Here is a 13,433-nt window from a genome sequence, read left to right on the forward strand (position 1 = left end):
ACATAAATGTATATTGGCATCGTAGGGTGTCCTACCAGGCATATCATCAAAGCAGTTAAACTTTTTCAACACTTTTTCCACATAGTGAGATTGACTTAAAGAAATTCCATTAGAGTTTCGAATAACCTTAACTCCTAGGATTACATCAGCTTCTCCTAAGTCCTTCATCTCAAATTGTGATGACAAAAATTCTTTGGTTTTAATTATTACCTCCAAATTATTACCAAGTATTAACATGTCATCAACATAAAGGCATATAAGCACACAATCAGATTCTATTACTTTTGAATAAACACATGAATCAGAATTGTTAACCATATAGCCATTACTTATCAAAGTGTTGTTAAATTTCTCATACCACTGTTTAGGTGCTTGTTTCAGACCATATAGTGAGTTATTCAGTTTACACACCTTATTCTCTTGACCCTTTACCACAAACCCTTCAGGTTGCGACATATAGATCTCTTCCCTTAGCTCACCATTCAAAAAGACAGTTTTGACATCCATCTGATGTATAAAAAGGTTATGAATAGCAGCTAAAGCGACAAGAGTTCTAATAGTCGATATTTTGGTCACAGGTGAATAAGTATCAAAATAATCAATATCTTTCTTTTGTGTAAACCCTCTAACCACAAGTCTAGCTTTGAACCTTTCTATTGTACCGTCAGATCTCAGTTTCTTTTTAAAGATCCATTTACTCGTAATGGGTTTACTACCTTTAGGTAAATCAGTCAACTCCCAAGTCTGATTAAACACAATAGAATCAAGTTCACTTTTAATAGCATCTTTCCAAAAGTTAGCATCAATGTATTTCATTGCCTCACTATACGTTTTTGGGTCATCTTCTATTAAAAAAGCTAAAACAAATTCATCACTAGCACAAACAGTGTATCCATGTTCAGACAGCAAAGTTGAAACAAAATCAGTTCCAAAGTTCTTTGGAGATCTAGGTCTCTTAGTCCTTCTAGGTTCAACAACATGATCAATAGAAGTGCTACTACTACCATGTGAAGAGATATCAATAGATGTAACAGGTAAACTAGGAGGTGAATCAACATTCTTCTGTAATGGAAAAACATGGTCAAAAAACACAGCGTCTCTAGCCTCAGATATAGTACGATCACTCAAAGACATGAATCTATAAGCAGAACTGTTTTGAGCATAACCTATAAAAACACAATCATAGGTCTTTGGTCCAACGGTAGGTCTCCTAAAGTCTGGTAAACCCACTTTAGCCAAACACCCCCATACCTTAAGGTAACTTAGGTTAGGAGGATAGCCCTTCCAAATTTCGTAGGGTGTCTTGTCAAGTTTCTTATGAGGTACACGGTTAAGAATGTGACAAGCCGATAGAATTTCTTCCCCCCACATATCGTCAGATAGGCCAGAACTTAAAAGCATAACATTCATCATCTCTTTTAAGGTTCTATTTTTTCGTTCAGCTATACCATTAGATTGAGGTAAGTAAGGTGGACTAGTCTCATGTATTAAACCATTAGCATCACAAAAGTCGGCTAGATAACTAGATTTATACTCACCACCTCTATCAGACCTTACCCTTTTAATTTTTCTGTCGAGTTGATTTTCGACTTCATTTTTAAAGTTTATAAACGATTGTTCTGCTTCACCTTTAGTCTTAAGCAAATATACTCGGGTGTATCTCGAACAGTCGTCTATAAAGGTGACATAATAATTCTTTCCACCTCTACTTGCAACATTTTTGAAGTCAGCTAGGTCGGTGTGAATTAGCTCAAGAAGACTCGTATTCCTAGTGTTAACTGGTCTACTAGGTTTCTTTGTGAATTTAGCTTCTACACAGCTAGCACATTTAGAGAATTCTTGACTCGTCAAACTTGGAATTAAACTCATAGTTTTAAGTTTTTTAATATAGTCAATATTCACATGACCTAATCTACCATGCCAAACATCAATAGACTCAGCGATATAAGACGAAGTAGATGCAATATTATTAAAACCAGAATCATTGTTCAATACAAAAAGACCCCCAGAAAGATAACCCTTGCCCACAAATTCCCCATTACGCGACATTACAACCTTGTCAGCCTCAAAAACAAGTTTCAAACCAGCTTTGTTCAATAAGGCACCAGACACGAGGTTTTGACGCAATGAGGGTACAAACAAAACATTAGTAAGAGCAAGTGTTTTCCCCGAGGTGAGTTTGAGAAAGATCTTGCCTTTGCCTGTGATGATTGCAGATGAAGAATTACCCATGTAGACACATTCCCCATCAGCTACTTCCTCGAACTCAGCAAATAACCCCTTATCAGCACAGAGGTGTCTAGAAGCACCAGTATCCAAGACCCATTCAGCAACATTACCCACCAGATTAGCTTCCACAACCACAGTAGCAATGACATCGTCAGTCACAGCAACATTAGCTTCAGCAGTTTTATTTTCAGTGCACTGGTAGGCTTTGTGACCAGGTTTTTCACAGACGTAGCAAACAATGGGACCCTTTGGTTTCTGAATCTTAACAACTGGTTTGGTATGCTTCCCTGGACTATTCTTCTTAGCCGGACCCTGGTTCTTACCCTGACCAACCTTGGCCTTACCCTTACCCTTGAACTTCTCAGCATCGGACGGACCACCAGACTCAACCAGATTAACTTTAACAAAAAAATGAAGCATTCACGAAAGACTAATAGGTTGGTCTTTAAGGCGATTTGCCTCTTCGGTCCTCATGTGTCCTACTAGTTCTTGGAGAGACAGTCTTTTTCTTATGCTTAAGGTGGTTCCTATAGTCGGACCGGAGGGAGGAAATTTCTCTAGCAGTACATTAGCCACAAAAGTGTCATCTAATTTCATACCCTCATTCACGACATCAGCACATAGGTTCTCGTAGACATGAACTTGTTCCATGATGGGTTTCCCGTCAGCCATCTGAAATTCCAGCCACTTACCCACAACATATTTCTTTTTCCCCGCATCATCAGCCTCATACTTGGCCTCTAAGGACTCCCATATCAGTTTGGAAGACTTATGAACCATAAATAGGTAAAAAAGGGTATCAATCATGTTGTTTAGAAGCTGGCATCTAACAAGTTTATTGTCCTTATCAAATTACTTAATATCTTCTTCGTTTGACTTAATAGCAGATTTAGCAGGGGGTATTCTCTACAGTCTCAGTAGCAGCCGCCTCTTTAACAGGAGCAGGTGGATCACTAAACAGCACATAATCAATTTCTAGTTGTTCGAAAAACATCAGCAGTTTCTGTGACCAACGCTTATAGTTATGACCGTCTAGTTTTTCCAATTTAGTCAAATCAGGAAGAGTTTTGGACAGAACAGATGACATTGTTACAGCAAGACAAATAGTTTTAAAATTGTTATTCGGGTAGAGCAGTAACAATGTAAAAGAGATTAGAAATACCGAACGAGATTAGTAGTGACGTGGACGAGAACCAATGTCTTGAAAACTATTTCCGGACCGACCGGTGTGGCGATCAGCAGATGACCGGTAGTTCCCCAAGGATTACACTACTGCTGCCTTCCAGAAACGCCCACTCGAGACTGGAGAAGCCTGGAACGATTTTATCTTTACCCAGAAATATTGAGAGAAGAAGAAAGGAGAGAACGGAGAAGAGTGTATGATTGTTGTGTTTTTAGAAGCTGCTGAAGACTCGAATTTATAGCAAAAGAGGAGCAGTTACAGGAGTAAGACCCTCCCCACTAACAGTCAGGTTGACTAACTTATTCAACACAGCTAACAATAAAAACACAGCCCAATACGTAACTTGGTTCCAGCCCAAAAAGATAGGCACAGCCCGCCGCAGGCGATTGCCAAATCTCAAATCCCGAATCCGGATTTGGGCCGGGCCGGGACGGGCTCGGGCACGTGTGCGAGCTGAATTAAGCACCTCGCAAAGCTTCCACAAAAGCCTCCCATGACCGAGTAGTGATATGGTAAGGAGTGTGCACATATATAAACATATGAAACACTCTTTTCCTCACCAATGTGGGACAATTGGAAAATAGAACTTGCCAAACAAAGCCCCTCTTTCCAACAGCTGCAACAGCAGCTTCATGGAAGATGATTCTAATCAATTTTGTGCGGCGTAGGACTAAACATTACAAATTTATATAATAGTATCCGAGACAAGAGCCGTTCTGTTAAATTCTTGCAAACATATGAGAGTGTTTTTAAACATTGTAATTGCTCTTTTAAACCTCTTTCATATACTTTGTCATTATTTTCCCCTAGCCCTTTTTGTTTAAAAAATATTTTTATTTATCTTTTCCTCTCAATATTAATCAAATTCAAACCAAAAGATGAATCAAATTATGAATCTTAGTTCTCGTATTAATCAAGTTATAATTATAACTTCATTAATTGAGTCTTCAATTAAATCATATTAAAGAGATGTAATTAATAAATGGTTAAAAAAATTAAGGTTTATAAAAATGAGGGTTAAAAAGCAGTAATTAATAAAAGTGGTTGGCTGTAGGGATGGCAATTATGACCCAAACCGAACCGAACCGAACCTGAATCGAACCGAAGGAAAAAATTTGATCCAAACCCACCCTTTAAAAATCCATCCCCGATCCACTATTTAAAAACCCATATCCATATCAACTATCGGAAAACCCGAACCAAATCCAAACCCGACCCATTCATACGTGAACCGATCCAATCGGATATTTTTGAAAATTTAGGCTTTATTAAACTTGAAATTTCAATTTTCTTTAATAAGATTAATTTTTTATGTAGTCAAATCAAGTTTCGGATTGGGTTTTGGATTATATGGTGGATCGGATATAGATTTGGAGCGGGTATGGGTTTGAAAAAAGTATAATGGATCGGGTATGGATTTTAAAATTTTGGATATGGATCGGGTATGGATATGGATCTGTGATCCAATAAATAAGTGAATCGGGTTTGGATCTTGCAAAACCCGATCCAATCCAACCCATTGTCATCCCTAGTTGGCTGAAAGGGGAAGAGGAAAGAGGGTCGATGTGTGGTGGTTAGGCGCGCATGGAGGCGAGGGCGAGAGGAGATGGTTGGTCTGGCGTACAAGAGGCAGCGAAGGAATGGTTAGTAGGGTGGTGTGAGGAAAGGGGTCGTGGGGTAGGGGTGTGAGTCGGTGGTGGCTGGGAAAAGTACTTTGTATATATATTCAGCAAATTTCAAAAAATTGTAGGCGTTTGGTTATCATTTTACTCAAAAAGTGATATTTTACAAAGCGAATGAAAAATGAACAAATTATTCTTTAAAAAAATATCAAGATGGGTCATTATTTGTAAAGAATGAAAAATATGAATGAATAAGTATTTGTTTTATTTTATTAAAATGTTTACAACATATAATTTGTTATTTATATCCCCTGTATACTAAGAGAATAAAAATTCTCGAAATTTTTCCTTCCAAACCACATTACTTAAATAAGGAAACAAATAAGAATTAAACTATTAAACTACTATCTTTCATTAAAATACAATCTTTTTATCAAATTAAAATAATCTAACTTAAAATAAAAGTCTAAATACAAATTGTTAATCTTTAAAATTGTATTATTAGATTTGTGAAAAAAATATCATTAAAATAATTTGAGAAAATTTACAAAATGAAATTATTAGCTTTGTGATAAAAATAATTTATTAATATACACAATTTATGACATTACTCAAATTTCTTGATTAGTTTTGCAATCCCATTTATTTTCATATCAAAATACAATGACGTGAAATTTAAGAAAAATTATCTTTTAAAAAATAAGAACTATAAATACCGTGCATTTATTGCGCGAAATCATATACTTCTCTAATACAGTAACCAAATAAGCTCACGTGGCATCTTAATTTACAAGCACAATCCTATATGGCGATTAATGAGAAACCCTTAATATACAACAAGTCAAGATTTTTTTTTAAAATAAAATAAAATTATTATTCAGTATTAACAGATTGCTAAATTAATGGGAGGAAATATGGAAATGTGCATGGAATATTCCATACTCCATTTCCATAGTCCATCACTAAATGCAATAAACGACTAAACATTATATGAGTATTAATAACAAATCCGAGAAATATGGCAATTATCTTTACAAATTATCCTTTTTATTTTATATATCTCTAAATAATTAACCCTAAAATGATATGCAAAATTTCCTCCTAAAATATAGCTCAACCAGTTCTTAAGATACACACTACAAGAATCACTATCAAATTTACATGCAACCCCAATTACCTTCTGAAGATGTTTGATCATCTTCATGATAGAAGACTGAATATGATGAGAAAGTATAGAGAGAGAAATGAGAGAATTGAGAGAGAATTGTATAAATATAAGAATTGTATTGATATTTGTATTAAGTTGTGTACATATGATCAATGTGATCCTTCTATATATACTAAACAATTCACCAACTTAACCTATGGAATAACAAACTTTTGGTTGTTAGACTATGGTCTAACTACCTCTTAACTGACTAAACTAACTCTATACTCTAACACACACACCTCCCCCCCCCCCCCTCTCTCTCTCTCTCTCAAGTTGGAGGGTATGATAAACAGACCCAACTTGTCTTGTAAAAGATTGTGCAGAGGACCAGTCAGAGCTTTGGTAAATAGATCTGCTGGTTGCTGTTTTGTTGGAATATATGACAGACTTATCAAACCATCCATAAGCTTCTCCCTGACAAAGTGACAATCTAAGTCAATATGCTTACTTCGTTCGTGGAAAACTGGATTCTTGGCAATATGTATGGCAGCTTGACTGTCACACTTGACAGGTAATGAGGCTAGATGTGGAACCTCCAGTTCAGATAATAATCTGCTCAGCCAAGCTAGTTCAACAGTGAGTCTTTGAAGTGATCTGTACTCAGCTTCTACAGTAGATAAAGAGACTGTTTGTTATTTCTTTGATTTCCATGATAGTAAACTGCACCCAAAAAGATGACAAAACCACTGACTGATTTCCTTGTATGTGAGCACCATGCTCAGTCTGCATCACAATAACCTTCCAAAGAAAAAACTTGTTTATTGTTGAACAAAATTCTCTGATAAATATCCTTGGCAATATACTTGAGAACATGTGTAGCAGCCTCCCAATGTTGCTGTCTGGGAAAAGCTATGAATTGACTCAGTAATTGTGTGGCAAAGGAAATATCAGGCCTTGAGTTGGTGAGGTAATTTAAATTGCCAGCCAATTTCTTGTATTCTGCTGGGTTGCCAAGGAGATTACCAGTTTCTTGATCAAGCTTAATGCTACTATCCAATGGACTACTGACTGTTCTGCAGTTCTCATACCCAAATTCTAATAGTAATTCTTTTGTAAATTTGGCTTGGTGCATAGCCAGACCTGTTGGTGTCTGTATGAACTACATACCCAGGAAATAATTTTTACTTCCTAGATCTTTGATTTTGAATGTGTCATCCAGGAACTTCTTCAGATCTGAAATCTCAGATGCATTATCACCTACTACTAAGATATCATCCACATAGACTGCTAAAAACACTACCTTGCCATCTGTCTTTTTAATGAAGAGAGAATAATCATTTAAAGATTGTTTGTATCCTCTTGATCTTAAAGCATGTGTCAGCTTGGCATTCTATTGCCTTGATGCCTGCTTTAATCCATAAAGTGACTTCTCCAGCTTGCAAACTAACTTTTTATCTGGTACATTTAGACCAGGAGGAACTCTCATGTAAACCTCTGCATCAAGGTCACCATGCAAAAATGCATTGTTGACATCCAATTATGTCATAGGCCAACCTTTCTTTGTTGCCACAGCAACTAAACTTCTTATTGTTGTCATTTTTACCACAGGTGAAAAGGTCTCAGTGTAATCAACCCTTTCCTTTTGTGTGTATCCTTTGACAACTAGTATGGCCTTGTACCTTTCGATTGAACCATCTGACTTGTGTTTGATTTTGAAAACCCATTTGCAGGAGATAGTCTTCTTGCCAGGTGGTAGAGGGACTAGTGACCAGGTTTTATTAGCATCAAGAGCTTGGAACTCTGCATCTATAGTTGCTTGCCATTCAGGGAATGCAACAGCCTCATCAAAGCTCCTGGGTTCCTGTTGTTGACTCATAGCAGAGGCAACCAATACTGGAGAAACAGACACAACATAGCAACATATAGAAGATGGGGATGTCTCACAAAGGGATGTTAAAGTATTGCAGTAGATCGCAGCATTGCAGTTTTTATTCTTTGAAGTACAGACATAATGCTGTAAATAGGAAGGTGGTTTATATACTCTAGTAAACTGCCTAGCTATTGTATTCTGAGAAACATTTGTTGTATTATTATTATTTGGAATGCTGGTTGTAGTGCTAGTACGATGATTAGTATTATTATTATTATTGATGTTGGGGGCATTAGTGACAGAAACTTCAGTTGTATTAAAATGTATGGCATCATTAGTACCTACAGCTGGGGACAAAGAAATGTCCTCCATAGCAACTGGTAAGAAACTAGAAGCATTCTGTTGTAAATAGGGAAAAATACTTTCATGAAATACTACATCCCTAGAATTTATGATTTCATGATTGTCAATATTAAGCAGTTTATAAGTTTTCTTGCCATAAGGATATCCTAAAAAGATGCAAGGTACAGCTCTAGGACTGAACTTATCTCTTCCAGGTTTTGTTGTTGATGCATATACTAAACAACCAAAAGTTCTTAAATGAGATAAATCAGCAGGTTTGCCGAAAAGTATTTGAAAATGTGACATATTTTTCAATCTTTTGGAAGGGATTTTATTAACAATGTACGTTGCAGTAAGAACACGTTCCCACCCAGTATTTTGTAGGTAAATTGGACTGAAATTTCAGATGTTTATGCTTTCTCTCAATTACACCATTCTGTTGTGGTGTATGAAAACAAGAAGTTTGATGTATGATACCATATCCAGAAGAAACTTAGAGGTTATTTCACTTGAACCAAGCTCAAAAGCATTATCAAACCTTATGATCTTAACCTTCTTATCAAATTGTGTTGCAACCATTTTTATGGAAGTTTGAATGAAATTAAAAGCATTACTCTTACAAGAAAGCAAATGAGTCCATGTACACCTAGTGAAGTCATCTACAATGGTTAAGAAATACTTGTAGCCATTGTATGTTGGGGTACGATAAGGTCCCCAAATATCTATATGTATTAATTCAAAAGTATGCAAAGACATAGATTCACTAATGGGAAAAGACAGTTTGTGTTGTCTTGCCTTAGCACAGATGGAACAAGCATTTATCTCAGGAATGCAAGTAGAATTAGAATTACTCACTTTTAATTACACCAGTTTGTACAAAGGTAGATGGCCTAGCCTAGTGTGCCACACTAATTCAGCAACACTGGCAGCTATAACAAAAAGGGAACTATTATTATCTCTATTGTAAGCTATGTTATTACATTGTGAATGTCCAGCAGTTTGTAATTGCGGCAGATACAAGTCATTGAAGTTTTTACCAAGGACCAAGGACTTATTGAAACAACCCTGCAAATAGCAAGTACTAGGTGTAAACCTAACTATTGAATTTAGTTGCTTGTTAAGTTTACTAACAGACAGTAAGTTAAATTGAAAACAAGGTACATATAACACATTTGTCAAAAAGAACTCAGGAGAAAAATGAATTGTTCCAACAGTGTCAATGGTAACAAGTTGGGCATTAGGTAAGGTCACATAATATGGTTTAGATATATGATGCATATCAGAGAACAATGCTTTATTAGAACATAAATGATTACTAGCATAAGAATCTAAAATCCAGGAATTCAAGAAAGCATTAGAATTAGCAGCAGGAATTAAATCAGTTGAAGATTTGTTACCTGCAAAATTATCACTTAAAGCATTAGTTGCATCATTAGCATTCAAAAAACCTTGCTTTTCAGAAGAGAAATGATTTCCAGAAGTACTTGGCATCATAGAAGAACCAGAAACCTACCCATTGTTATCTTTAGTAGAAAAGACATTCCCAGCAAAACGCCTATTTTTATTTTGCAAGTGTCTACAGTTATGGACAGTATGACCTCCCTTCTTGTAGTAATTGCAGAAATTGACTGTAGGCTTAAAGTTATTGTTCTGACCTTGAGATGGAAAAGTATTATTCCGACCCTGAGATGGGAAATTATTGTTCTGACCCTGAGAATGAAAATTGTTGCTTGATTGTCCTGCAGACTGGTTAGGACCAAAAGTCTTGTTGTTCTGAGAAAAGTTTCGATTATTTCTTTGATAACCTTTTTTCCATTTTGATTGCCCCAAGAACTGTCATTGTAATTCATGTTCTTGGTGAACATAGCAGCAGAATCAGCTTGAAAAGTGGACTAACTGTGTATCTCCCTTTGCCTTCTTCCTGAATAAGACTATTGTATATGACAGCAAGCTTTGGCAAAGGATTTTGTATCAAAAGTGTTCCTCTGATCACCTTATAAGAATCATTCAGACCCATTAAGAATTGAATAATCTTCTGATTTTCTTGGAATTTGGCTTGCTTTTCTTTGGCTCCACAATCACAGTTGCAGGTAGGGATGGCAGTGGGTCAGGGACCCGACCCAGAACCTAAGGGTCGGACCCTAATGGGTCGGGTATGGGTCTCATTTTTTCAGACCCAATGGGTATGGGTCGGGTATGGGTCTTAAGAAAATTTTTCGGGTCCGGGTCTAAGTTATGAGACCCATACCCGACCCTTAGACCCTTTATTAAAGAAAAAAAAAACAAAATTACAACTTTTCTGAATTCATACTGGCAGACTGTAGAAACCCAACTAAAGTATCTTTCTCTTCCCTCATCTCATAAAGTGATAAAACCCAACCACTGACAATACCACCACTCCACCACTGACACAAGAAAACCAGCACCACAGCACTGATATGCGACTGACAACCACCTCTCTAATAGCCGGCGACCGACAACCACCATTAACGGTAGATTAATAAACTCATAATATTAAAGTAGTATGAATTTTTTTTAATATTATAGACCTCATAACTGTTAATCTTGTTACTAAAGTGGCTGAAACTCGGACCCGCGGGTAGACCCAGACCCTACCCTTACCCATAGGGTCCGGGTATGGGTCCTCAAATTTTAGACCCTTGCGGGTCTGGGTCGGGTACGGGTCCAAATGAAAAATCTCGGGTCGGGTCCGGGTCTAGGCGGACCCTACCCGGACCCTACCCATTGCCATCCCTAGTTGCAGGTGCATCTGGGATTCATACCCATGCCTTCAACTTCATCCTAGATGGCCTTCAATTTGGTGAAATACGTGACAATGCTATTATTACCCTGACCAAAATCATTCAACTTCTTCCGGACTTCATATAGATGAGCACTATTTGATTGCCCGTATCTGTCCTCCAATTCTTCCCACGCAGCTTGAGCAAAAGTGTTGTACAAAATTGAATCTGCAATCTCACTTGAAACAGAATGAAGAATCTAAGAAAAGACGATGGCATTACATCGCTGCCAATTCTTGGAAGTAGCAGAGTTAGAAGATGGCTTTGGAATGGTTCCATCGATAAAGCCCAGTTTATTCTTCCCAGAAAGTGCGATCAACATTGATCTCTTCCAATTTCCATAACCAGATCCTTCAAAAGGTTTTGCAACGAGTTTCACACCTGAAAGATCTGTGTTATGAATATAGTGTGGATCATCAATTCAAATGGCGGAACCTGAAACCTCTGTTTCTGGCATTGTAACTTGATTGATTATATTATCAAGAAAAGATTATAAAACAGTGAAAAAGAAAGGAAAAATGATGAAGATGATCAAACTAAACTAAAGAAACATAAGCGGAAGCGTAAACTAATCACGAGACAGGATCAAATATTTGATCCCGCTCTGATACCATGAAGATGTTTGATCATCTTCATGATGGAAGACTAAATATGATGAGAAATTATAGAGAGAGAAACGAGAGAATTGAGAGAGAATTGTATGAATGATTGAATGTAAGAATTGTATTGATGTTTGTATTAAGTTGTGTACACATGATCAATGTGATCCTTCTATATATATTAAACAATACACCGACTTAACCTATGGAATAACTAACTTTTGGTTGTTAGACTATGGTCTAACTAACTCTTAACTGACTCAACTAACTCTATACTCCAACACCTGTATCGTTCACAATTCACAAAAACGTATTTTCCATGTTCACTATTCTTTTAATGTATCATCAGATAATGTGATTTTCGGATTATCGTTCTCCATATCATAAAGATAGAGATAGAGGAGAGATTTCCGTCCAATTTGTTTCCAAATAATACCGAGTAGTAAACCATTTAAATTACTCTAATCACCTTTAGTCGTTCACAATTCACAAAACCCAAACATAATTTTACCAATACAATTGTCATAGTTGTTATATTACCATTACTGGAACTGGTTGGAGGACAACACTGACGAGCCCCATCTTCTTTTTTCTATCTTTATCTTTGTGTTATTTACCAATTTGTGTCCAATAGTTAGTAATATCTTTTCTTATTTGCTACTATACTTTTTTTCTTTTTTTCTTATTTGATAAGTTATTCTTTACTTCGTATAATCATATTAGTTATGAGTATTACAATATTAGTAATTTAGTATTACTCGGTAAACTTTATCATATTGTTTTTCCTCCTATATTTTCGTGTATGTAATCTCACAGTAAATGAAATAAATTTTAAGTTTTAACTCAACTTTCATATTTTTTAATTTATCATCGAGCTTCAAATTAAAATCAGGCGGCGTTTATGCTATAACTTTAGTATAGTTAAGTGTAGGAGTTTATAGTTTTTATATTGATCTTAAATCAACCATAAATCCTGGTATGAAGATGAATATCTTTTCTCTTTATGGTTAAAAGTGGATGGATTCATGCTAATGATATACTCCCTCCTATCCAGACCAAAGGTTACAGTTGCTTTTTGGCACTATTTATGGTCGTAGGGAATCTTTGATATTATTCTTAATCTATAAGACAAAATATAGTCATGTGAGATCTTGTTTGATTTATCGTCATGAATGCTATAAGAATATCAAATTTTTATAATTTTTAATAATGTGTAACTAAAGATATGCACGTTATAAAACGTGCCTCGACAAGTGTGATAAAGCAGTAGTAACCTTTGGTCTGGATGGGAGGGAGTATATAGTGTACCGGGTTACTTTAACACACTTTATATTTAATTAGGGTTTTGAATTCTATATATAAAAGGACCACAAATAGTTTTATTAATCAATATATATATATATATATATTAATAAAGGAAGCTTTTTTCGAGCGATTACAGAGAGTCCAGCTTTTCTGAAATTGTAAATATTATTATTAATACAATAATAAGTCCTAAATTGAGGAGGAATTTATATTAGTATGGAACACATTTGTATTTGCTTTTTTGGACAAAGACGAGGAGTCTGATGAGTCCGTATGAAACGCAAGATTATCTTTCATATTATTAGAGACCTAAACGAACACGTTAACTTAAG

This window comes from Silene latifolia, chromosome Y, assembly GCF_048544455.1.
Source record: "Silene latifolia isolate original U9 population chromosome Y, ASM4854445v1, whole genome shotgun sequence".
NCBI lineage: Eukaryota > Viridiplantae > Streptophyta > Magnoliopsida > Caryophyllales > Caryophyllaceae > Silene > Silene latifolia.